Genomic DNA, 25,958 nt, shown 5'->3' on the forward strand with positions numbered 1-25,958 from the left:
AACATGGATTGAAATGTCTGCATTGGAAGGGCAATGAAAAGCAAGCAGTGATGAAAACAATTATTGCCCGGCCAGAAGAAAGACAGGAAGGAGGAGGCAATGGATGTGGTTTAATTAGATTGCCACATTATTCACCTAAAATATTAGGGCAAACCCAACAATAATTGTACAATGAATGTCATCATCCTGTCCTTAAATCATTTCCATATAATCCCCAGCCTGGTCCCAGCCACTGGATGGCTGGGACCCCGCAGCCCTTCCCTCATCTGAGATTAAGGGGGTTATAAAGGAGGGGCACTGGCTTCTCGCTGGTCTAGTTGTAGGAGCCTCAACTACCCTCTTACTCAGCTCCCTTCAGAGATGCTTTCCTTCAAATCCTTTCTAAACTGTTTTATCTGATAACTGTATCCCTTCCATAACAGTAACTGCCACATCTGCCACATGGAGACCCCAGCAATGATGCCTGGCTGCCTCCTCCCACCCCCATGAGGTTAATATCAGACATAATTATATCCATTCCCCCAGCAGACAGGCATACCCTGTCCTCCCTGAATAACTCAGATGCCCAGTAAGAGGTCCCAGTGAAGAATTACCAACCCCCCTTGGGTACATACGAATATAGCCACCTAGCTATTCACAGACCCCCTGGACTTACTGACCCATCAAGTCTTCATCCCCCCCTCCCCCCCCCCCCCCCCCCCCCCACACACACTGTGCTGCAACATGTCAAGCCCAAATAATTGTCACCCCACAGAACAATTCCTGAATCTGCCCAAAAGCCCATGTAGCTCTGAGTAGCAATTTGATCCCCTTACATCTTCCCAAATCACTTTCACTGTCTATTGGCTGCCACATTGAGCTGTACCTCAGTTTCCCTAATCAGTACCTTCTAGATCTTGGCTGCAGCCACCCCCTCCCTGTGCCCATTTCTCCTAGTTTGATCCCTCAGTTCTTTTGAAATCTTGGCTGCAGCTATCCCAACCTGCACCTCTGTTTTCCCCCCAGTTTTGATTTCCCCATCTCAGCTAGCTTCTTGGCCAAGTCCATCCCAAGCTGTGCCTCAATTTGCCCAATTTTGATCCCCAGTTTCAGCTGCACTATTGGTTGTAGCCATGCCTAACCCATGAGCCTGAGCCACGCCTCAAAGTTTTCCTCAGCTCATCCCCCAGTTTTTTCTGGAGTCTTGGCCACCACCATTCCGAACCATACCACAGTTTCCCATAATTTGGGTCCCCCTTTTCAGCGGGAGTCTTGACCTATGCCTCAGTTTTCCCAATTCTGGTCCCCAATTTTATTTGGAGTCCTGACTGCAGCCACCTTGAGCTTTGGTTCCCAAATATGTCCCTAAATCCCCCCCCTGAGTTGGATCAGAGGTGTTTGATCTGTAACATTGCGTCTACTGGGGAATCCCATGTTCACCTGGATACTGCCTGCATCCCAGTCCTGCACCCCTGCATAGTCTGGAGAGTGCCCAGAGTGTTACTTGCCCACCCCTTAATGGCCAGACTCTAAGTCTTGGGGAATCTCAGGAAAGACATTCCAAACTCTGGGAATGTCCCTGTACTTCCCCTATTCTCATTCCCATACCCAGCCAGTCATACTGTCTCCCCACTCCCCCGTAAGAGGGGCCACACAGCTCTGTGAACAGCCAGCCATGCTGCTCCACTCACCCGAGGGCTTCCATACTAGCTGCCACACCCAGGCAGCCCCCCAAATAGGCCCTCCTCTATGGTATGGGGAGCCCCAGCCAGCCCTCTGACCCCAAGGAGACACCCAATCACTTTTCTGCAGTAAGAGGAGTCTGGTCAGTTCCCCTACCCCTACCACGAGCCACTCCCCTTCTTCCTCTGGCTCAGGTTCCCCTTTGCCCCCATGCCTGCTGCTTTTGTTGCAAGCCCAATCCAGGTAAAAGAGGGCCTGGTTTGCCAAATTCTCAAACTGCACAGGATATAAATACCCCCAGCCCAGCTGCTTCCATTTTTCTTCTTCCCTGTGAACCTTCCCCACACTTCCCCTCTACTACCTGTTATAGTAGGAAGGGTGCCCTTAAAGGAGGCAAAAAACCCAACTCCACTCAACCCTCTTTCCTCCAGCAACCTGGACAATGACTCACCACATGGAGGCTGTGGAGAGCACATTTTGTGAAATAATTCAGTTGATGATCAGCATCTAAAGGGACATTTAGTCTAGACCAGTGGTTCTCAATCTTTTTTTATTTGCGAACCCATAAAAATTTCAATTGGAGGTGCGGACCCCTTTGGAAATATTAGACATAGTCTGCAGAGCCCCAGGCATCCGCAGACCACAAACTGAGAACCAGTGGTCTAGAGAGTGTCTACATCATGTGCACACATTTGGGACACCCGAGGCTAGATGTTCGAAAGTGCTCAGCGCTCAGCGGCTCCCATTGTGACACTTATGGCTAGATTTTCCAAAGATTTCAGCACCCAGAATCTGACCACTTATTTTGGTGCCTAAGTGAGCTTTGAGCTCTTTTGAAAATCTGGCCCTAAATACACATTGCATTAAGTGGTATAACAGTAAAGTAGACTAGCATGCAGTAGAATAATACAGTTAATCAGTGGTGCTATGTCCTCCTGTTAAACCAGCGTTTGCTTTAGTATATTTAGCGTATGGCAGCTCCCCCTAAACGTGTGCCGATTTCATCAATTTCCCTTTTTTAATTGCTTTAGACTGAGTGAGGAAAGTAATTCAAAAAATTAGAAGCAGCCTCTTAGTAAAAAGTGACCCCTTTCTTTAAAATAAGATTATTTGTACTTTGGAAAATAAGTTCCTAGACACGAAATCCTAAAATGGTTCCAAATAAGAGAAAGTTAGCTGTTATCTAGAAACACACAATACTTTACTTATTGTTGTATTTATTCATACAAGGGACTTCTTGCAAGCTACCATTATGGAAATATAAATATAAATACCAAAGAATTTAAGTGCCATGTCTAGCATAATGAATAGAAATACCCAGATCTATCTTTGTTTTAACCCTGATTAAAAGTGTACGTAGAATGCAAAGATTATAATCTTTCTCTGCTTTATTTGATTCTTGCCTGTAGTTGGTCTGCCTGATCAGAGAGACCGTGGAGAGAATTATAACCCACACAGCAGTTTCCCTGAGACAAACATAGCTTCTAATTAAATTGTTCATAACATGATCTAATTAAAACAAAAGGTTTTACACCTTTAAGGAAAGAACAAATATAAGCACAACTGTAATTACTCTAGAAATAGTAGAACAAGAACTTCACATTCAAACCCATGCTACTCCCCATTTCCCTGTGTATTCAGAATACTAGCTCTTCAGGTCTACTCATCATATTGCACTGCTCACCTTCGCATATGAGCTGCATTCAAAGAACCTTAAACAGAGGGAGAAGGATGTCCGAATTCTAACTCCAGTGTCTGACCCTCTTGCCACAACCTGACCCTCCTGCAGACACAAACCATCTGTGAACTAGTTTCCTCCTTCCTCAAAACACTTTTTCATGCAAACACTGCAAAAGGCTTTTTTCATTTGGCAAAGTGAGGGGAAGTCAGTTGCTGACAGGTAATTTGGGATATGGATGGAAGGACTAAAACTTCCCGTCCTCATTCTTCTTCCCTTCAAGATGATATATGGTACTCCCAACAATCCTTGAAGTCAGTGAGACTCCTCTCACTAGTCAAATAAGGTACATACCTAAGGGTTGGAGTAGGTCCTTGCAGAGGGGCAACAGCTTCCCTCTAATCAAAATCTGGCCATGTCCCCATCTGTATTCATTTTGTTTCATACACTTATACGCTAAATGATTGAGCCTATCTAACTTACAATATATGCAAATCCCAAAGCAGTACTGAACATCAGTCTTTTCCTCTATTACCATTCTCTAATCTAATCTACTTCTTCTGCATTCCCTTTTATGACATCTGCAGAGGGAGACAATTAATTATAGCCTTAGGTCAGCAATTTGGAACTGTCTAGTGCTAATATTTAATTAAACAGTCACTTTGAGGGTTTTTTTTATCCTGCTAAATATGTTACGTATTTACAAACATCCAGGTTTTTCCTGCTTTCACATGCACTTGACAATTGTGAAAATAATTCTAACAAGTAATGTCTATTAGCCACAAATCTTAACGAAATTAGGATTATAAAAAATGCACAGCAATTTTTTCAATCCAAATACAAATGTGTGTACAAATGTTTTATGTTTGTACTGTGTCTGGCACTTTGGGGGGCCCTGTCCTCTAGTACAGTGGTTCTCAACCTGGGGTACACGTACCTCTGTGGGTACACATAGGGCTTCCAGGGGGTACATCAACTCATCTAGATATTTGCTTAGTTTTACAACAGGCTACATGAAAAGCACTAGCGAAGTCAGTGCAAACTAAAATTTCAGACAGACAATGACTTGTTTATACTGCTCTGTATACTATACACTGAAATGTAAGTACAATATTTATATTCCAATCAATTTATTTTATAATTATATGGTAAAAATCAGAAAGTAAGGAATTTTTCAGTAACAGTGTGCTGTAACACTTTTGTCTTTTTATGTCTGATTTTGTAAGCAAGTACTTTTTAAGTGAAACTTAAGCTTTTAAGTAGTTTTAAGAGGTGAAACTTGATGGTTGGTGTCTCTTGGCTCCATGTATCAATAAAGTTTCTCAGGCATTTGCCCTGTAAAACTGCAACGACAATCTGTTTACTGTTCAGAGTCGTAGCTGATGGAGATCTTTGATAATTCACTGGTAATGATTTCTCAGCAGGAAAGGAGTTCTACAATAACACTGAAGAAATTCCAAACAAACCCAAAGCTACAGTACAATACACAGAGTACTGCAAACATTCTTGAATTAACTCATATGTAATTTTTGAAATCTTGATAAATTTATATTGGGTCCTGGTCCATGACTGGGGCTCGTAGGTGCTACAATGATAAATAATATTTTCAAAGCATGAAAAAATTGCTTATTTTCATACTAATTTTAACATAAAAAGGAAACTCAATGATATGCTCTATGCAGGCAAGTCAAACAGGATTTAGACAGACAATAATAATCTTTCTACAGAATTTTTGAACAAATCTACAGAAGTCTGTAGTGAGGAAAAGAAATTTCTACTTAATTCTCTTATTATTTGTGAGCTTTAGTGTAATACGCTTTGAAGTGTACCAAGCGAAACCACTCAAAGATACTTTTATTGTGCAGTAAAAATGTCCACATGGGGAGGTAGTGTGGTGCAGCTAGGGCACTCTAAATTTACACTCTGGCTTGCTGTTCAATAACTTCCCCGTGTGGACAAGCCCTAAAAAGCACCACAAACCTCACCACCTTTGGCTCCAAGTGCAGGACGCACTCTGACTTTGCTAATATGCACACATAACATGGTATACATTGTGAAAAGATTGAGCCAGATGGCTACAGGAAAGTGATTTTTTTTTCCAGGGGAGAGCGCGAATGCAGTCCCCCACTACCACAAATTAGGCAGTTGAGTTTCCCGCATTTGGGGAAATCGCAGGGGTCACCCTGGGAAAACCACCTTCGTGATCATGGTATCTCCCCTGCAAGGAGAGTGATAGAAGGCAGATATGTTAGCCACAGATTAAGCAGGTCCCTTTTCCCTGGGTAAGGTAACAGGGGCAGTTCCAGAACAATCAGGAACTTGCTGGAACCAATTAAGGCAGGCAGGCTAATTAGGACACCTGGAGCCAATTAAGAAGCTGCTAGAATAAATTAAGACAGGCAGACTAATCAGGGCACCTGGTTTAAAAAGGACCTCATTTCAGTCAGGGAGGGGCATGCAAGGAGCTGAGAGTGAGAGGGCGTACTGCTGGAGGACTGAGAAGTACAAATGCTGTCTGGCATCAGGAGGAAGGTCCTGTGGTGAGGATAAAGATGTCAGGAGGAGGCCATGGGGAAGTAGCCCAGGGAGTTGTAGCTGGCACACAGCTGTTACAAGAAACACTGTAGACAGCTGTGATCCACAGGGCCCTGGGCTGGAACCCTGAGTAGAGGGCGGGCCTGGGTTCCCCCCATCCCCCTAATTCCTATTGGATACAGGACGAGTTGTCCTGGACTGTGGGTCCCACCAGAGAGGAAGGTCCCTGGCCTGTCCCCTGGGGACTGGGAACCGTGGCCAATGGGAGCTTCGGGGGAGGTACCTGGAGGAACGGCCAGGCAACACACAGACCCCTGTGCCCCCTCCCCCCCCGCCCCAGGACCTGGCCGCTTCCCGGAGCGGCGCAGGGGCAAGGCAGGCAGGCAGGAAGGGAGCCTACCCTGCCGCCGGTGCGCACCAGGCTGGAGCCGCTCTAGGTAAATGCTGGGGGGCGGGCACAGGGATGCAGCCCGTGGGCCACATGTTTGAGACCCCTGATCTTGAGGGTCATTTTTCCCCAGTAACATTCAATGAGCTCTTTATGGATCTCACAGTCTTTGAAGTATAGTTTGTCATGCTTCATATTGTTTACCATATTATTACTTGGAAAATTAATACAAAATTATGTTAAATAGTGAACTAGATTTCAAGGAGTGGGCCATAAAATAAGTGTGAACAACAAATATATGAACATTCAAAATGTTTTCGTAAGGTATAAAGAAGAAAAATATGGGCGTAAGCCTAACCAAGAAAGTCTTGGTTACCCTGGACTAGGAGACATTACATAGCCAAATCACTGCTATTTTAAAATATTATTCTCACAGAACATTGCCGTAAGTATTTTCATATCTTTTTGTTATTGTGTTTCATTTATTTTGGGAATGTTTTTGAGTTTTATGCTGTCAGTGTTAGAATGCTACCAAAAGAAAAGGTTTAAGGAAGTACAAATGTCTCACTAACAGCACTAAACAGCAACATTAATGGGCTCTGTAACAAGTCTTTCAAGGTGCTATAATGCTCTCCATCTGATTCAAATCTTCTGAAGTCCATTTCCCTAGTACCTTTATATTGAACACACTTAGTGAGCCAGGGAGAGTCTAGGCTCTGAAGCCTGAGGCCGCCACCATAAATAAACCTATGTGCCTCACAGCTCTGTCTAATTCACAAAGGGAATGATTTAACTGTAAAGGGCTCTACAGTTCAAATCTTACTTCCATCGCAAGAGAATGCCATTTTCAGGACATATAGTGTACTTCTAAAGGTATAAAAAGAGTTAAATGAAAAACAAGCAAGCAGTGAAGAAAATGAACAGAGTGGTAAATGGAGAAGTCACTTATTATCAGCACGAAGGATGCAAGGCCTGAGGAGCAGAGGACTGACATATCACTAAAACATGAGAATGCAGACAAAGGGCCAAACTCATCCCTAGAGTAATTCCTTGGAGCTCAGTGAATCAATTATAGTCAGCTCAATGGAGCTGCACCAGGGATACATCTGGCCCTTGAGGAATATATTTAACCTAATACCTCTTTACCAAATACTGTAACTGATTCATTGCAGCACTGGATTTAAACCATTAAAGAGAAGATGGCTTTCAGAAAACATTTTTCAAAACAGACTTCTTTCCCATGCTAAATAAAAAAGTGAAGAATACCAGACACTTAACTAGAAAGACTTCTAGTTTAGCGACAGAAAGAAGAGCAAAACAAACATACACCACCCTTTTCAACTGCTTTCAGGCATGTCTACAAAACAGCTGTAGACACTCAGTCAGGACCAAAATAGGGGCTTCACATATATTGAAAGCAGGTGAAAACCACATCAGATTCACAGGCAAAATCACTGTGTTCTAAGAAAATACTGATGAACTATAATAGGTGATAGAGGAGCTCAACCATGAAAGTCAGGAAAATAAGATTAAAAATTAACCTGAGCAAAACAAAGATCACGCTCAGTTGATCAGTGTAGATGGGAAATTGAGAGAGCAAGTAGCTTGATAGATCTATCTTGCAAAGCCTACCATAGGCTGGTCTTGATTGAGCCTAGGGACTGAGAAAAGAATTGGCTCAGCTGACTATAGCTGCAAGACAAGCCCTGTATGGTAGGGCTAGAGCCATCCTTCATGCCCCAAAACAGGATTATAGTTATGGTCATAACGAATCAATACCAGATGTTTTAGAGGAAGGTGTAAAACACAGCCTATAATTATGCAATAACATGTATATGGAAGGAATTTCTTCCTCACCTCTGCTAGTTAGTGGTTGGCTTTAAATTCAGAAGCACGAAGGCTAATAGCCTTTACACGTTTTTATCTTTGCTAATACAGCAACTAAGCTAATACAGCTAAGACTTCAAGATGGAGGTTAATTTCCAGCTCAAGGAGATATACTTGCATTAGTTCTGTTCAAGCTAGCAGACTAAAAATAGAAGTGTAGCTGCCATGCCATGAGCCTTAGGAGGGGAACAAGCACAATCCCATCTGAAACCTGAGGCACATACTTGGGACAGCTTGCCCCTCCTGCTGCGCACACCATGACAGGTAGACTTCTGTTTTTTGTGCCCTACCTTGATCAGAGGCAGCATGGTTGTGTCTTCTCGAGCTGGAAATTACACCTACAGCTTGAAGTGTAGCTATACCCGCAGAGAAGATTGAATATAATGAACATGGGACATCAACAGGCACTACAGATATCTCTAGCTCTGCATGATTGTTAACATCTTAGGAAGCTGCTTATTTGTTAGGAGAGTTAGTAGCAACTTCTATTACGTGTGTTTTTATGAAGAACTGCATTGCAATATAGGCCTCCTATTACTGATCCACAATGTTACTGCATTTAAGATACAGGGTAGATGCTCTCAGTTGAGTTCTGCCTGAGACACATTCATTCTTACAACCTGTTAGAGCTGGGATAGAAGAAGTTGGTAGTTGACGGTATCACATATTGCCAAGAGGTCCAGAAGGCTGAGTACAATGTACATCCCCTGTCTTTAGACAGGAGGAGGTCCTTCATGAGAGTAGCTTGTGCAGTCTTAGTCCTGGCCTAAAATTCATTGGCATTGAACCAGGTTGTTGTAGGCAGAGAAAGTGGTGTTGAAGGCTATTTTTAGCTAGTGTCTCAATTAGCTTGTGTTACAAGTCTCAGAATGATGCTAAGTTTCTGTCACAATGATAAAACTGCAAGAGTGTGGAAAGGAGGTAATAGGACACAACTGTCTGCAGAAGCCATAGATATTGCCTAAGTGCAAGGAACAGAGTTCCAGGTGGTAGCCCTGATTGCTGTAATTGCTTCCATCACCCCTTGTTGTCCAAATTTTGAGAATGGAGCACTGTATTTCCAGTCTTGGGTCTGGTTTGTTGTTTCTGGAAATTAGCAAGGTCATTTCAGATGCAGGTCGTCTAGTCTGACAAAAAAGGATGGTAATTCCCCACAATGAGAGACATTCAGTTCTGGATATTACTGCAGAGAAGTCTGGATTTACAAAGTGAGTACCGCCCAGAAGACTTCTGAAAGGCAGGACTTTGCTGCCTCTATGAGTGATCAGAATTAGGTTCTTTTAGCTTCCATCACAGCAGTTGCATAAGTTCATATGAATTCTTAGGGTATGAGTTTGCCTGAACCAGTCTGCATTTTTCTCCAGTTCTGATCAAGTTTTCTTCCTTCCTTCCTGCTTCTTATGTTGCAGGTTATCTGAGAACCAAAGGAATATGTGTGGATGGCAAGGTGAGAGGGGGTGCTTTAGTACTACAGCACCTTTAGTGATAGTCAGGGAATGGTTATAGAGTTTTACCAATTCTTCTACCCCTCAGTCTCTTGGTTGAGTAGAATTTTCTATACATACTTTACCCCGTCAAGCAGGAAGAGTTGGAGCTTAATTCGTTGACTAGGTGTGGCTCAATGTCTCTGTGCACAAAGCAGGCCAGCAGTTACTCCAAATCAGATTGCCAGTCATCTGTTGAAGGTCACCAAAGCTCCTGTTAACAGAGTTGTCAAATGACAGGTACATGATGAGTGGCAGTGTTTCCTAAGGAGCAATTCAACCGATAGTAAGATGGAGCCATTCACTAGTCTGGAACTGGATAAAGTGCTGAATGATTTAAAAACATGTACAGTTCCTGGATATGATGAAATTGCACCTGAATTCATGAAATATCTGTGTCCTCATGCTCAGGAATGGCTCATTTCGTTTTTCAACAGAATTATGTGGGAATCTAGACTGTCTAGAATCTGGCACCAAGAGAAGGTCATTGCCTTGATGAAACCTGTGAAAGATTTACACTTGTCTTTGAGCTACAGACAAATTTCACTTCTAAACGTCTGCTTAAATGTGCTTAAGTATCTGATTTCACAAAGAATTTCACCACCTGTGGAAGGCATGCTGTCATCAGAGCAAGCTGGTTTTCTCCATGGTCGTAGTACATGTGATCAAGTGCGGGAACTTACAACTTTCATCGAAATTGGATTCCAACATAAGCTGAAGACTGGTTCAGTTTTCCTTGGCCTGACAGCAGCACACAATACAGTTTGGCACATGGGCCTCTTGGTGAAATCGTCTAGAACTATGCCAAGTTGGTTAGTATGTCCAATGGCTCCGTTTCTGAGAAATCGCCATTTCCACTTGCATATTGGTGATAGAAAAAAATACATGGAGGCACCAGAAGAACGGCCTCCCACAAGGATCAGTATTATTTCCAACATTATTCAACTTACATTCAAATGATCTACCATATACTGGGTCTCACAAGTTTGTTTATGCAGATGACATATGCCTCAGCACTCAGTCACACTCGAGTGTGTTCTGAATGCAGATATGGCATCCATGACCGATTATTGTCAACGGTGGTGTGTGATACCAAGTGGAAGTAAGACTGTGTCACGTGTCTTCCGCTTACATTATGCGCAAGCGGGCAGAGAGCTGAATATAGTTCTCAATGGTCAGCAAATAAAGTATGATTCACACCTGATCTATCTAGGAATCAAGTTGTATAGAACTCTCACATATTGTGACCATCTTACAAAGACAGCAACTAAGGTCAAAACGCACAGCAACCTGCTCAGAAAACTGGCCGGAATGACATGGGGTGCCAATGCCCAAATGTTATGCACTTCAGCCTTGGCACTCTGTTATTCAGCAGTGGAGTTCTGCACTCCAAAATGGGCTTGCTCATCTCACACAAAGATGATCGACATACAACTTAATTGCACCATGCATATTATTTCCTGCACACTTACATCGATTCCTGTACCCTGGTTACTGGTTTTCTGCAATATTGCTCCCCCCCAACTGTTTCCAGAGAGAAAAGCATAGCAAAGCTTGTGACAAAATTGTGTGACATGCCACATCTACCATTAATTAAAGACTTATTTAATCTACCATGATTGTCTGTCCTCACAGCGCCAGTTATGGATAAATTTACCAGGTGAGGGATTGACGGTAGAGGACACGTCACAAGCTTCATGGTCCACAGAGAAAATGACAAATAATTATTTTGTCTCGGACCCCACGCAGTATCAACCCGGGTATAATTTACCACGAAAGCAATGGAGCTGGTTTTGTACCAGACATGGAATTTGTGCTCCAGCGGAATTTTGGTGGTGTTTTAGAGACAGCCCACTATGTCAATGTGGGCAGCCACAAACCATGACACACGCTGTTGAGGACTCCAAAATTACTCAACTTCCTGGAGGTCTTTGTTCCTTGAACACCATTGATATGAATGCTGCGGATTGGTTTGACCAGAATGCATAAAATAATAAATAATAAAAGTGGTTCTAGAGATTACTTCTGAGAAATCAAAGATGGAAAGGTTGGTAATATGCCATATCAGAGGAGACATCAAATGCTGAAGACCCCCAAAACAATTAATTCTGTAAACTTCATTATCGTGTCAGACAGCATCTTGATCAGATCATCTGGGAAGCCTTTAATGTTCAGAAATTTACAGATTAGCAAAATGCTGGTGTTTGATTTGTCTCTGGTCTCACAGATTAAGTGGTACACTCTCAGAGCTTTGTGGCAAGTGAGCCTTTCCTGGATTTGAACTCTGAAGGGAAAAGAATGGCAACACCACCTCCATGTTTCTTCTGACTGGATCTGGGTCTGCATCGGCAGTGTATAGAGTAGTCTTAGTAAACCAGGTGATCTAGCACTGGGTCTGTGGATATGCCCAAGCTATCTTTATATTATTTGTTGATTATGAAAACAAAATATTTTTCAATGCCTTCAAATTCTGCATGCAGTTAGCTCTTCCCACACACCGGAAGATATCTACATTATAATACATGCAAACAACAGGTGTGCTAATCCCATGTGCCTTTCTTTTAATTAATTAATTGAGGGTCTATGTGTTTACAGAATGTGATTTATGGGTACTCTGAACCTAGGCTTATTTAAAATAAAAGACATTTTAACAACAAAAGAATAACCGATTTACTCCTTTTTCCAGTCAGATCAAAAACAGACAAACTCTTAACTGCAGAACGGGAAGTAGGGTAACTGAAGAAGGATGTCACAAGTAATAGATTGCTCACTAGGAAGGGGACTTGCCTCCTCACAGCTGTATTCTCTGATAAGGCAGCAAAATAAGGAATACAATAAACCAATGACTTTGCAGTATATGAGCATCATCATTTGTGCTTTACGAATGTTATCACTTTAATAAGTACATCTGAGATCAGAGAAGCCTTACAGAAAACCCATGCCGGACCCAGATGTTTAGCACCATTAATTATTCATTTGGTTTATCCTTATTGGGTAGCTTCAATCCTGCTACAAGCATGCACAAACTGGATACTGCTTGTGATTATTGCAACAAATGGTACCACACAGCAATATTATACCACTATTGCTTGACTAAGCCAAATTAACAACCTCTCACAGTATGTCTGAGACCAGTGCAACAGTTCCCTAATACCTACAAATAATCCCTATCGTTATTCAAAGTAGCATAAATACAGTGCTGTAAGAATCAGTTATAGCCAATTATCTTGCCTCCCAGGTAAACAACATTTTAAAAAAGATACTGTTACCAATTTGTAGCACATACAGCACTAGGTTTATCAAAACCCCAGTTAATCCCAGATAATGATGTGAAGCCATTGATAGATTCCCTAGTTACTATTACTGAACATATAATTTTTATGCTATCTCCTCCTTTGATCCAACACTTCCCTCTGGCATTAGAGAAAATCCTAACTGACAAGCCTGAGATAAAACACACCTAGTTAAGCCTTCCTAATACTCCTAATTCCTGGTTTCTCTTCTCTTTGCTACTGAGGAAGGGCCTCAGAATTTTTTTACTCTGATATTTTGATGCTACTTACAGTGCACTAGTCACCTGGCTCTGAATTGACCCTGTCATGCTAGCAAATTGGTGTGACTTCGCAATTTGAGATGCACTTCTCTGACAGTACTTAGAATCAGAATGATTATGAACGGTGTATTTGATTGACCAGCACAAAGCACTTTCTGTGCAATGTTGCAAGATTAATTCAATCTCACAGCAGAAAAAAAAATCCCCCAAAGCTTTTAATTGACCACACAATCATTTATATGCATAGTCTTGTTTCATATCAAAACTCACCATTTTGGTCACTTGTTTATTTTCTGAACACTAAATTATTTTTTTCCTTGCTTGATGCTATTTCTGACTTCAGCCACAGCTGAGTAACACTGTAAAATATGGTCCTGTTAAATTAGTGCTGCATTAAACACAAAAATCCCATAAAAGTACATACATCTACATCAATACCAAACGAACCCAACACAATTAGTGACATTAAGGAAATTAAATTAATACATTATATCTCCGGTGCTGGTGTTTGCACACTAACAAACAGCTAACAGCTGATTTTTACTTCATTTAATTGGTTCCAAAGGCTGCTTATTGCAATTACGTTCCAGTGGTGTACACACTGCTTTCCTTGTATATGAGGAATTAGCATTTTCAGTCATCATCTCTTTACACAAAGATTTTTTGCTTCCTTTGTGTAATGGTTTGGAACCAGATTGTGGTTGCTGCCACCTTTGCAGCTCTTTTCAGTAACAGACAATAGGGCCCTAACTTAATAACTGAATTGGTGGGAAAGGGAGAGAAATCGGTGAGAGAGAAAAAAAGGACCTGAATTGAAGCCTTTGACTCCCACTGATTTTTTTCAATATAGCCTTGGATCAGGACCTAACTGATCTAGGGTGTGTCCCTAAAGTGAATCAATGTTCAGATGTATGGATGTGTGTGAAACAGAGGAATGGACTCTCAAAAAATATCAGTATTAGTGTGGATGGCATTGACTGAAAATGCTCTCAACTGCAGAACAACGATCAGCCTTTTACCTTTCTTTTCAGATTTTACTGTTTAATCTTGTAAATTCTCTTCCCTTGTCATTTCTGTTCCTAAAGTTCCCACACCTGGAATATTTTATTTCCTTTATCAAATACTCATACATTAGCATCTCTGAATTATACTACATATTTGATTCTTAGTTACAGCAACTAACTGCTTAACAGGAAGAGAAGATATGTATTGAACATGTCAATAGGATTTAGGTCAAATCTGATTGACTTTTATGGATTCTCTCCATGCTCTTTATTAAATAGGGGCCAGAGTGAAATTCCAGTTTGTGGTTCAGGACCCCTTGGTGCCAACTAGCAGAGGGTACAGGTGCTGCATAGTTTTACAGGGATCCCCGGGGTTAGATATCTGCATAATAGTTCACGGAAGGGTGGCATGTAAGGTCTCTTAGAGCCAGAAGCCCGCTGATGATGATAATTGTGAAATGTATGGATGGATAATATTCAAGGAGTTATTTAACTATACTGAAAATGATGCTCTCCAGGTCTTGGAGTTAAGGCAGGTCACCAGGAGGTGACATAACCTGGAAATGTTCTAACAGGTAACTGACACTTATCTTCCTGTCTGGCCACTTGTTTATTGTATGCCTCATACTATATGCTTATTTGTATACTGACCCATCCTGTGAATTGAGTGATTGTGAAACCTACAAGAGAGGAAATCTACAGGATGAAAGAGACAGCAGGGGGTGTCCTCTTTATGAACAAAGACAAAGGACTGGTCTGGCATATACTGGAGTGCAGAGACAAACTGGATCTTTCACCTAGGAGGCAAACTGACAGCATGAAAGAAGGGTCACAGCTAGCCTGGGTGCAAAGTACAGCAAGGACTTTAGGTGAGCAATACTCTCAAGGACGGGGAAATTTTTTGGCCTGAGGGCCACACTGGGTTTCCAAAATTGTATGGAGGGCCAGTTAGGGGAGGCTGTGTCTCCCCAACAGAGAGGTGTGGCCCGGCCCCCGCCTCCTATCCGACCCCGCCCCCCCACTTCTTGCCCCCTGACAGCTCCCCCCGGCCTCCTGCCCCATCCAACGCCTGCTGTCGCCATAGTGAATCTATGAATATTTCAAGTGTCCAATGGAACAGGGACTGGACATTCCAGGGAGCTGCTCAGAGGGCTGGAGTGTGCCTATCACTAACCTGCAGAATGACAGGAGGGCCTGCGAGGCCTAGAGGGCAGTGCTTGTGTTGGCAGTGGCAGATGGGGTTGGGAGCTGACCCTCATCAGACACAGAAAAGACTTCCTAACGCTAGGAGCAGGTGATAGCGAGGTGCCTCACAACCTTGTGCAGCCCCTGGAAGCATCGCACACTTAACTCATCAAAAAGGGAAATGTAACATCTTGGTACAACAAAGTACCATTTGGGGGCAATACAAACTACGTAAAGATACTGAAAAGAGGATCTGGGAAGAAACTTATCGTAGACAGGAAGTTCAGCTATTTACAATGTAAACAAAAAAAGCCAGATTCTCAGATTTTGTAAGTCAGTGTATAATTTACACTAGCTGGGAATCTGACCCAAAGTCTCCACAAGCAGAGGTGAAGGTATGTAACAGATTTCTGCAACTGGGGCCTAGTGGTGTGAGAACGGGTTGAATGTTGACTACACTGAAGTCAACGGCAAGACTATGACACTCTCCAATGGGCCAAGATTGCATGCCAGGGGCCTGGTCCTAGTCCTAACTCTTGTACTGAGTTTCAGTGTGACCTCGGGTTAGTCACATAACTGCTCTATGACTCAGTTACCTAATCTGTCAAGTAGGTTAATGAAACTTATCTACTTTTGTAAAGCATTTTGTCATCTATGGATTAAAAATTCCACATAAAATAAACATTATTATTCTGTACTTATTAATAAAAGGTGTCCAAATACATGAGGCAAACTGGTAAAATTTGGGATGGGTGGGAGGAATTGGCTAAAATATACACAGTTAAGAAACAGTAACTGGCGTTTTCTTGAGCTACCATAATTATACAATTTATAGTAATTCAGTGATGATGCACTTAAACAAGACACTGATCAAATTTCAATCTGTCTTGGCAGAAAGAGGATATCAACATAAAAGTCTATGATCAGTCTCGTCTTCCTTCGGATCTTCAGATGGTTTGATAGTAAGTGATGCATGTTTTCTTCGTAATCTGTATACTTACTTATGTTTTCAGCTATAGTTTTTATTGGACAAAATTAAACATTTACTTGTGATGATAATAAACACATTCCTATATTTTTATGCACTTTGTGAATATTTGCCTCTTGTAAATAGCAGGTGATATGAATTTAAAGATATTCCTCATTTAACAGCTGGCTATTTATCTATTCATGGAGACTGTAAACATCACTGGGTCTTTGAATCTAAACACTCTGCTCTTACATTGATGAAGAAGGGAGGGGCCTGGAGATTCAGACCATGAGGGCAAAACATCCTAAATGCTCTCTCAGCATAATGCATGGATTAGAGAAAGAGTAGACACTGGCTTAACACACAGTATGAAGCTAACATTAAATGGATCTTTGTCTTTATACATTCTAAATACTTCTCTTGTGTCAGTTCTCATTAGTGTGATTATTAATATGGCAACAATCCCTTAAAAGGTGAAATCAGGTTACTGACAACACTCAGCAGAAGATTTTCAAATCTTAATAATGGGGTCATTAAAATATACTTATAACATTGAATCCACTTCTTTAGCCAAATCACATAATTTTTTGGTATTCCCAGACTGGTGTCCTAAATATCACAGCAAGGATGTAAAGACAAGCAGAGGTTCTAGGCAGTTGTTAAAGTATAAGTAGGATAGGAAACTACATTTTTCAAGGAGCGCTCTCCTAATTGCACAAAAACTATCTGCTGAGCCTCTAGCAGCAGCCAGTGAAGGCTGCTTAGAGGCTAGTCAGAGACGAGCACAGAGCAGTAATAAGGCTATATGGCTGCCACTCGAGAAAGCCGAAGAGGAAATGTTAGTCATCTCTGGCCCAGATACTCATCTGGTCTTCAGCCCAGACGCTATATACTCCATATTCCAAATGGGGGAGAGCATGTTTGTGACTCTGGTGAAGCACTCCTGGGAGCTCACTCTCAGCTAGCATCGAAGGGTATGTCTACACTGCAATTAAAAACCCACAGCTGGCCTTTGTCAGCTGACTCGGGCTAAGGGGATGTTTAACTGTGGGGTAGATGTTCAGACTCAGGCTGCAATCTGAGCTCTAGGACCCTTCAATCTTGCAGGGTGCTAAAGCGCGAGCCTGAAGGTCTACGCTGAAATTCAACAGCCTCTGAGCCCAACCCCCCAGAGCCAGAGTCAGCTGGCATGGGCCAGTCGTGGGTTTTTAATTGCAGTGTAGACATAAGGGATCTGAAGTGCTGCTACACTTATATAATTGGCAAAAATGGAGTGCTTCTCAAATGTTTCACTCAAACGTCACACAATGTTCAGAGCAGCAATGCAACTAGTCCAAGCCTCAACAAGCATAACTTAGCCACTCTGTAGTAACTAATTCATTCATATGTGGCAGACAACAGACATAACTGCTATTAGAAAGGCACACACACACGAGTTTAGATTAGAACTAGGGCTGTCAAACGATTAAAAACATTAATCACGATTAATCGCACTGTTAAACAATAATAGAATACCATTTATTTAAATATTTTTTGATGTTTTCAAATATTGATTTCAATTACAACACAGAACACAAAGTGTACAGTGCTCACCTTATGTTTATTTTTGATTACAAATAGTTGTGCTATAAAAAACAAAGGAAATAATATTTTTCAATTCACATTTTACAAGTACTGTAATACAATCTCTTTATCATGAAAGTTGAACTTATAAATGTAGAATTATGTAGAAAAAACTGCATTCAAAAATAAAACAAATTAAAACTAGAGAGCCTACAAGTCCACTCAGTCCTACTTCTTGTTCAGCCAATTGCTCAAACAAGTTTGTTTACATTTGCAGAAGATAATGCTGCCCACTTCTTGTTTACAATGTCACATGAAAGTGAGAAAAGGTGTTCACATGGCACTATTGTAGCTGGCGTTGCAAGATATTTATGTGCCAGATGTGTTAAAGATTCATATGTCCCTTCATGCTTCAACCACCATTCTAGAGGACATGAGTCCAGACTGATGACAGTTCTGTTCAATAACGATTCAAAGCAGTGCAGACTGACATGTTCATTTTCATCATTTGAGTCAGATGGAGAAGGTTAATTTTATTTGCTCGTGGTTTGGATTCTGTAATTTCTGCATTGGAGTGTTGTTCTTTTAAGACTTCTGAAAGCATGCTCCTCTCATCTCCCTCTCAGATTTTGGAAGGCACTTCAGATTCATAAACCTTGGGTCGAGTGCTGTAGCTATCTTTAGAAATCTCATATTGGTACCTTCTTTGCATTTTGTCAAATCTGCAGTGAAAATGTTCTTAAAATGATCATGTGCTGGGTCATCATCCAATACTAATACAACATGAAATATATGGCAGAATGCAGGTAAAACAGAGCAGGAGACATACTATTCTCCCCCAAGGAGTTCAGGACAAAATAATTCAACTTTTTTTAAACAAGCGGCATCAGCATGGAAGTATGTTCTCTGGAATGGTGGCCAAAGCATGAAAGGGCATATGAATGTTTAGCATACCTTGCACATAAATACCTTGCAATGCTGGCTACAAAAGTGCCATGTAAACGCCAGTTCTCACTTTCAGGTGACATTGTAAATAAGAAGCCGGCAGCATTATCTGCCGTAAATGTAAACAAACTTGTTTGTCTTAGTGATTGGCTGAACAAGAAGTAGGACTGAGTGGACTTGTATGCTTTAAAGTTTTACATAGTTTTGTTTTTGAGTGCAGTTAGGTAACAAAAAAAAAGAATCTACATTTGTAAGTTGCACTTTCATGATAAAGAGATTGTATTATGGTATTGTATGAAGTGAATTGAAAAATACGGTTTCTTTTATCATTTTTACAGTGCAAATATTTATAATAAAAATAGTAATATAAAGTGAGCAATGTACACTTGGTATTCTGGATTGTAATTGAAATCAATATATTTGAAAATGTAGAAAAACATTCAAAAATATTTAATAAATTTTAGTTGGTATTCTATTAACAGTGCAATTAGAACTGTGATTAATCACGATTAATTTTTTTAATCACAATTAATATTTGAGTTAATCACGTGAGTTCACTGGGATTAATTGACAGCCCTAATTAGAACTATGGTCTTTCATCTCCAAAAACAGAGGACTCTACCACTTGAACTGAAAGAAGAATTCCCTTTGTTGACAGTAGTAGCAAGTGCCTTGTCCTTTCTATGTCCATCCCCACTCCCACACGTACAGAGCCAATTGAATATACTGGCCCAATATAAATCTCAAGAAAGATGTACCAAAAATAATAATTACTCTTTAACGGTGCCAGTAAACCTACAGCTGCAGGCAAGGCCGAATTACAAAACTCCGGGCTAAATAAGCTTTTTAATTATTTATTCACAATGGTGCCAACAGGCAGTGTTATCATTTCTAAATGAAGGATTATTCAGATGACTGTATCCACCAGTTCCTGATCTCCATTTAAGAGCCTGGCCTGTGGCAACTTCAGAACTGACCTGGAAAATTGCTCTGGATTCTAGCAGACTGGAAAAATCCTTGTGCTTTTTAAAAATGAGAAACTCTGGCAAGCTCCATACAAGATCAATACACAGCCCAGCAGAATGTGGCACGTCATCACACAGCTATGTTCATCCATATTCCTGCAAGTTCACAAGAGGCCATCAGCTAACCTATTTACCATTATGTCACAAATCGTTGCTGGCCAGCTTCAAAGGCAGCAAGAAAGTCGCTAACTGGCCACACATCTGTGCATTTGAATGCTGCTTTCAGTGTGAATGTTGACACAACCAGAGGAGAGAGGAAGAGTATAATGGTGAAGAAAGAGTTGCATTTAAAAACAACGCATTACACATTCATAGGTTTCCTACAGTGTTGTTCACTACTGTTATTTGCACCATACTTGCTATATGTTCCCTTCCACACACGTACATACACACTTCCTGCCCCAAAGAGAGGAAACAGAACGTCCCCCCACTGCATAGGTTTCCTCTTTATTTCCCAGGAAAGCCTCCAGGTAGGGCCAATTAAGGTATAATAATGTAAACCCCTTTTCTTTTTTTTTGGCGTTCAGTCAAAAACCTTATTGCTGCTGTTTCTACTTGCTCCAAGCAGACGTGGAAGCATTCCCAGGTAAGGTGGCAGGGTAGAGGCTGGAGGGACTTCAGTCAAGTATTTGCTATTTCAGCACACTAGAGGGAGTGCAGGAAGTTGTTAACCATGATCAGTAGCTGTTTTGAAGCTGATGTGGAAGGCTTCATTAAGGGCAGACATTCTTGCATGTACATACATACCACTTAGGTTAGAAGCTGGAAGCCCCTGATCAATCCGTAGAGAATTCTATCAGGGGTATGAAGTTGGCAGCCATTCTGAGCACCAGTCAGATCTAACCCAGTCATGTAGGGAGAAGACAGAGCTGCCTAGAATAACCCAAACTGAATCTGTGGGTTGGATCTCAATACAGTTTCCTGTAATTTTACAGAAGTTAGTGGGACTGAGACTGGGAAAACACCATAAAGAAGGAATCGCAGACTGGAGGCCAAATGTCTTTGGGAGTTGTACCATATCATTGAACCAAAGATATTGTGTGAACCTAACAGCTACAGTAATTATCAGTTTTTCTTACTGGATCCACATTGTGGATGCTGAAACAATCAGTTATGTCGTACAACTAAAAGTTTAATCTAGTTTTCAATATAATACCCAGTACGAGCCTACGTGAAAGTAGATCTCTGATTGTCACAAGTCCAAATCCTTGTACTTATTTAAAAAAATAAAAATTTATATCAAATATAAACACACAAAACAAAAATGCATGCACAAGATGGAAATACCATATAAACAACAAAATTCAATGTTCATTATTTGTAAAACCTGGGGAAAACAAAGAAACAAATAAAAAATGTGACCCCATAGAGGTCATGCAGGGCATCAATTGTTGAAGTGACTAAATAGATAAATAAGTGAGAACATAATCTATGAGTATCAGGGACTAATATATACTGAACTGCAAAGTATGCAGTAGTTTCATGGGTGACCAGACATCCTCATTTTTTTCAAGTGTTTCTATTGGACAGAGTCATTTTTTCCATTAATGCAGTAGTAGAGAGCTCACTAAACCAGTCTATGTATGAGGGAGGAATTGCAGATTTCCATTTTCTCAAAATAACACTTTTGACCACTAAAATGGTTACTGCAGTCCATTTCTTTGGCGGCCTCAAGCATGGTGCCATATTGCAGCCAGGCAGATGGAAAGGGCAGGGGGTGCCCCAGAAGTAAGAACAGGTGCTGCATCCCAGACCCTAGACTGGGGAATCGGAGAAGGAGAGGGAGGACCATGGATGTCCTCAGGGAAATTGTCAACCATCATTCCCTGATGGACGTCTAGCTTGACCACCACCCGGACAACTCTATTGCCTTCGCTTTTGTCCAGGTGGAGGACACTTGGTTCTGGCACTCCTGGTTGGACCACATTTACGTGTCTTGATTTCACGTCTTGGTGGCTCACTCCTCCAGCTTTAGGCTGGCCGCATTCTTGGATCACCTCCTGGTGGTTGTGACGGCCTCCCTGACACTCGAGAGGCCAGGGCCGGTCTACTGGCTTTTCAGTAACAGCTTGTTGGAGGATGTGGGCTTTGCAGCATCCTTCCAGTTCTGGCTGGCCTGGCAAAGGCAGAGGCATGTCTTTGACTTAGCACAGAGGTGGTGGGATGTGGGGAAGGTATGTGACCGGCAAGATTACCCCAAAATTCAGACCGAAAGCACCCCACAAAGGCCTTTATACCCTAATAACTCAATTGTCAGTTTGGTCTGTTTTGGTAAGTAACAGGAGGTGGCCCACGCTAGAGGAATTACCTGGGTTTTGTCTCTGACTTATGGAGGACTCCCCAGAACAGACTAGCTCTGTTAACCCTTGGGAGGATACAGCCTTCCACTCAAAGGATTAACAGTGAGGGAGCAGTTTCTTCTAAAACAAAATAACCTTTATTTAACACATAATATTCCCTAATACAATAAGTCTAATACATATACCAAAAGAATAAGCTATAAACTTTAACATAACAGAGAATACAAACTCTATCAGCACATATGCATATTCAAATACCCAATACTTCTGCTATTACATGATTAAACACACTTTTAAGTCATTATATTCCGCATGCAACAGCCAGTTACATGCAGATTGCCGACAGCAAAGCACTGAAACATTAAAACATAAACAATGAACACACACATACCCAGACATTCAGCCTTATTAACTCAGGCATACACATACATGCTTCAATTGGAGTCTTTTACTAAAATCACCATGCTTGCTTTCTCCGATGTCTTCTTTCCCTCTGCTCTGTCTGGGTCCTTCTGTTCTGTCTCCTGCAGTTGGTATCAGCTCTGCTTCTTCAAGTGTTTCAGCTCCTTTAGATGTTGTTCTTCTTAATCTTCTCTTCCAGTGATGACTCTGCTGCTCTTCTCACACAGGTGCCTTCCAGTCACATGAGATGGATTGACTAAAACCTGTCAGATCTCCTCCTTATATACAGTTGACCCACCAATCAGTTTCAAACCATTTAGAATCTGGACAAGATTGAAAATGTACAGCTTTAGAGCTGGACATGTTTAAGACCTGTGTTCTAGCTGACTGACCCCTTCCTTTAGGTGTTGGAGTGACCTTTATTTCACCCTAGTCTACCTACTTGCCATTGGTCAGACCATTTTAAGACTGCCATTTTGATTTTCACAGCTCTGATTCCTTGTGGCCACCATTTTGTTTTCCCCTCACTGTGACTGCTTAAAACTATCTTTGTTAACTATTTCAATCTTTAGAATTGCCCAAAAAATTACGTATTTATATGCACCTTATGATGTTTCACTGTCACCGCTCCAGTTTCACTAATTTACATAAGCCCAAACCTTGATCTTTTCCCTGCTTCAGCTAATGGTGGCAATCAGCACCATTAATGCTGGACAGCGCCTAGTGCTGAACAGCATTTTTTCAGCACAGAGCCGCTGAAAAATCCTCGGTATCAGCTCTTCTGACGCAGCCACACCCAGGCGGCCAGCCAGAGGAGGGATCCAATGACAGAGCAGCTGGAGTGGGAAGTTTTGAAGCTGGAGAGGCTTCTGGCTACTCACCCTGGGGATCCACCCCTCTGCAGAGTGTCAAAAGTGGGATTGGCACTGGGCCCTGGACAACCACCAGGCTGGAGGCACCTTTGTTCGATCCCACATCCAGCTCCTTCAGGAGTTGGATTGTGACTCCCACTTCTTCTGTGCCCTGGAGAAAAAGGGGGTGTGCCCAAAAGCATATCAATCTCCTGGTAGAGGATAGCACTTCTCTCATGGATCTGGTGGAGATGCAGGGAAAGGCCAGGGCCTTCTATGCCAGCCTCTTCTCAGATCCAACCGACACCAAGGCCTGCGGGGTCCTGTAGGATGAACTCCATATGGTCAGCATGGGCGACTAGGAGCAGTTAGCGCAACCTCTCACTCCGGCACAGTCCTTGGGAGTTCTCCATCTGATATCCACCACAAATCTCTGGTCATTGGCAGGCTGACTGTGCTGTTCTACCTTGCATTCTGGGACCTGCTCAACCATCTGAACCAAGTCCTTAGGGAGCAGGGTGCTCCCCCTGTCATGCAAGCAGGCTTTGCTCACCCTAAGACAGGGGACCTCTGCAACTTCAGGAGTTGTGCCCAGATTAGCTCTTCAGCATGGACTAAAAATTGTAGCCAAAGTAATCTCACTGTAGCTGTGGTCCATTCTGGCAGATATGATCCATCCCAACCAGACCTACACTGTTCCAGACCAGACCATCTTCAATAACCTCTATCTCATCCAGGACCTACTTCATCTAGCATGTACAGATGGTCTGACACTTGCCCTCCAGTTTCTGGGTGAGGTTTTCACCAAGAAGGTTGGTGGCGTTTGGACGTCTAACACAGTGAATGCCAATGAAAATGAGGTAGGATATGAGTCTAATTTAGGGAAAGAACAAGTCAAAAATTACTTAGACAAGTTAGATGTCTTAAAATCACCAGGGCCTGATTAAATCATCCTAGAATACTCAAGGAGCTGACTGAGGAGATATCTGAGCCATTAGCAATTATCTTTGAAAAGTCATGAAAAATGGGAGACATTCCAGAAGACTGGAAAAGGGCAAATATAGTGCCCATCTATAAAAAGGGAAATAAGGACAACCCGGAGAATTACAGACCAGTCATCTTAACTTCTGTACCCAGAAAGATAATGAAGCAAATAATTAAGCAATCAATGTGCAAACACCTAGAAGATAATAAGGTGATAAATAACAGTCAGAATGGATTTGTCAAGAACAAATCATGTCAAACCAACCGACAGCTTTCTTTGAAAGGGTAACAAGCCTTGTGGCTGGGGGGAAGTGGTAGATGTGGTATATCTTGATGTTAGTAAGGCTTTTGATTCTGTCTCGCATGACCTTCTCATAAACAAACTAGGGAAATACAACCTAGATGGAGTGGATGGGTGCATAACTGGTTGGAAAATCATTCCCAGAGAGTAGTTATCAGTGGTTCACAGTCATGCTGGAAGGGCATAACGAGTGCGGTCCCAAAGGGATTGGTTCTGGATCCGGTTCTGTTCAATATCTTCATCAATGGATTTAGATAATGGCATAGAGAGTACACTTATAAAGTTTGTGGAGGAAACCAACCTGGGAGGGATTGCAAGTGCTTTGGAGGATAGGATTAAAATTCAAAATGATCTGGAAAAACAGTCTAAAGTAAATAGGATGAAATTCAATAAGGACAAATGCTAAGTACTCCACTTAGGAAGGAACAATCAGTTGCACACATACAAAATGGGAAATGACTGCCTAGGAAGGAGTACTGCGGAAAGGGATCTGGGGGTCATAGTGGATCACAAGCTAAATATGAGTCAACAGTGTAACGCTGTTGCAAAAAAAGTGAACATCATTCTGGGATGTATTAGCAGGAGTACTGTAAGCAAGACACGAGAAGTAATTCTTCCGCTCTACTCCGTGCTGATAAGGCCTTAACTGGAGTATTGTGTCCAGTTCTGGGTGCCACATTTCAGGAAAGATGTGGACAAATTGGAGAAAGTCCAGAGAAGAACAACAAAAATTATTAAAGGTCTAGAAAATATGACCTATGAGGGAAGATTGAAAAAACTGGGTTTGTTTAGTCTGGAGAAGAGCAGACTGAAAGGGGAGATAACAGTTTTCAAGTACATAAAAGGTTGTTATAAGGAGGAGGGAGAAAAATTGTTCTTCTTAACCTCTGAGGACAGGACAAGAAGCAATGGGCTTAAATTGCAGCAAGGGCCGTTTAGGTTGGACATTAGGAAAAACTTCCTAACTGTCAGGGTGGTTAAGCACTGGAATAAATTGCCTAGGGAGGTTGTGGAATCTCCATCATGGGGGATTTTTAAGAGCAGGTTGGACAAACACCTGTCAGGGATGGTCTAGATAATACTTAGTCCTGCCTTGAGTGCAGGGCACTGGACTAGAGGACCTCTCGAGGTCCCGTCCAGTTCTGTGATTTGACAGGGTGGATCTCAGGTATCTCACAGGCACTCTGCAGGTGTTCAGCTTCAGGACCTTCTTTGTGGGGCTTCTTCAGATGCTATATGCC

The 25,958-nt window shown here is 41.9% G+C and overlaps 1 protein-coding gene and 1 pseudogene across 4 annotated transcripts in view; both read right to left on the minus strand.

Moving 5' to 3' along the window:
• Positions 1-25,958, minus strand: part of SV2C (synaptic vesicle glycoprotein 2C) — a 221,706-nt gene that overhangs the window by 136,722 nt on the left and 59,026 nt on the right. The window lies entirely within an intron of this gene.
• Positions 5,440-5,573, minus strand: LOC114020533 (annotated as a pseudogene).

The sequence above is a fragment of the Chelonia mydas genome, chromosome 5 (genome assembly GCF_015237465.2).
Source record: "Chelonia mydas isolate rCheMyd1 chromosome 5, rCheMyd1.pri.v2, whole genome shotgun sequence".
Taxonomy (NCBI): Eukaryota; Metazoa; Chordata; order Testudines; family Cheloniidae; genus Chelonia; species Chelonia mydas.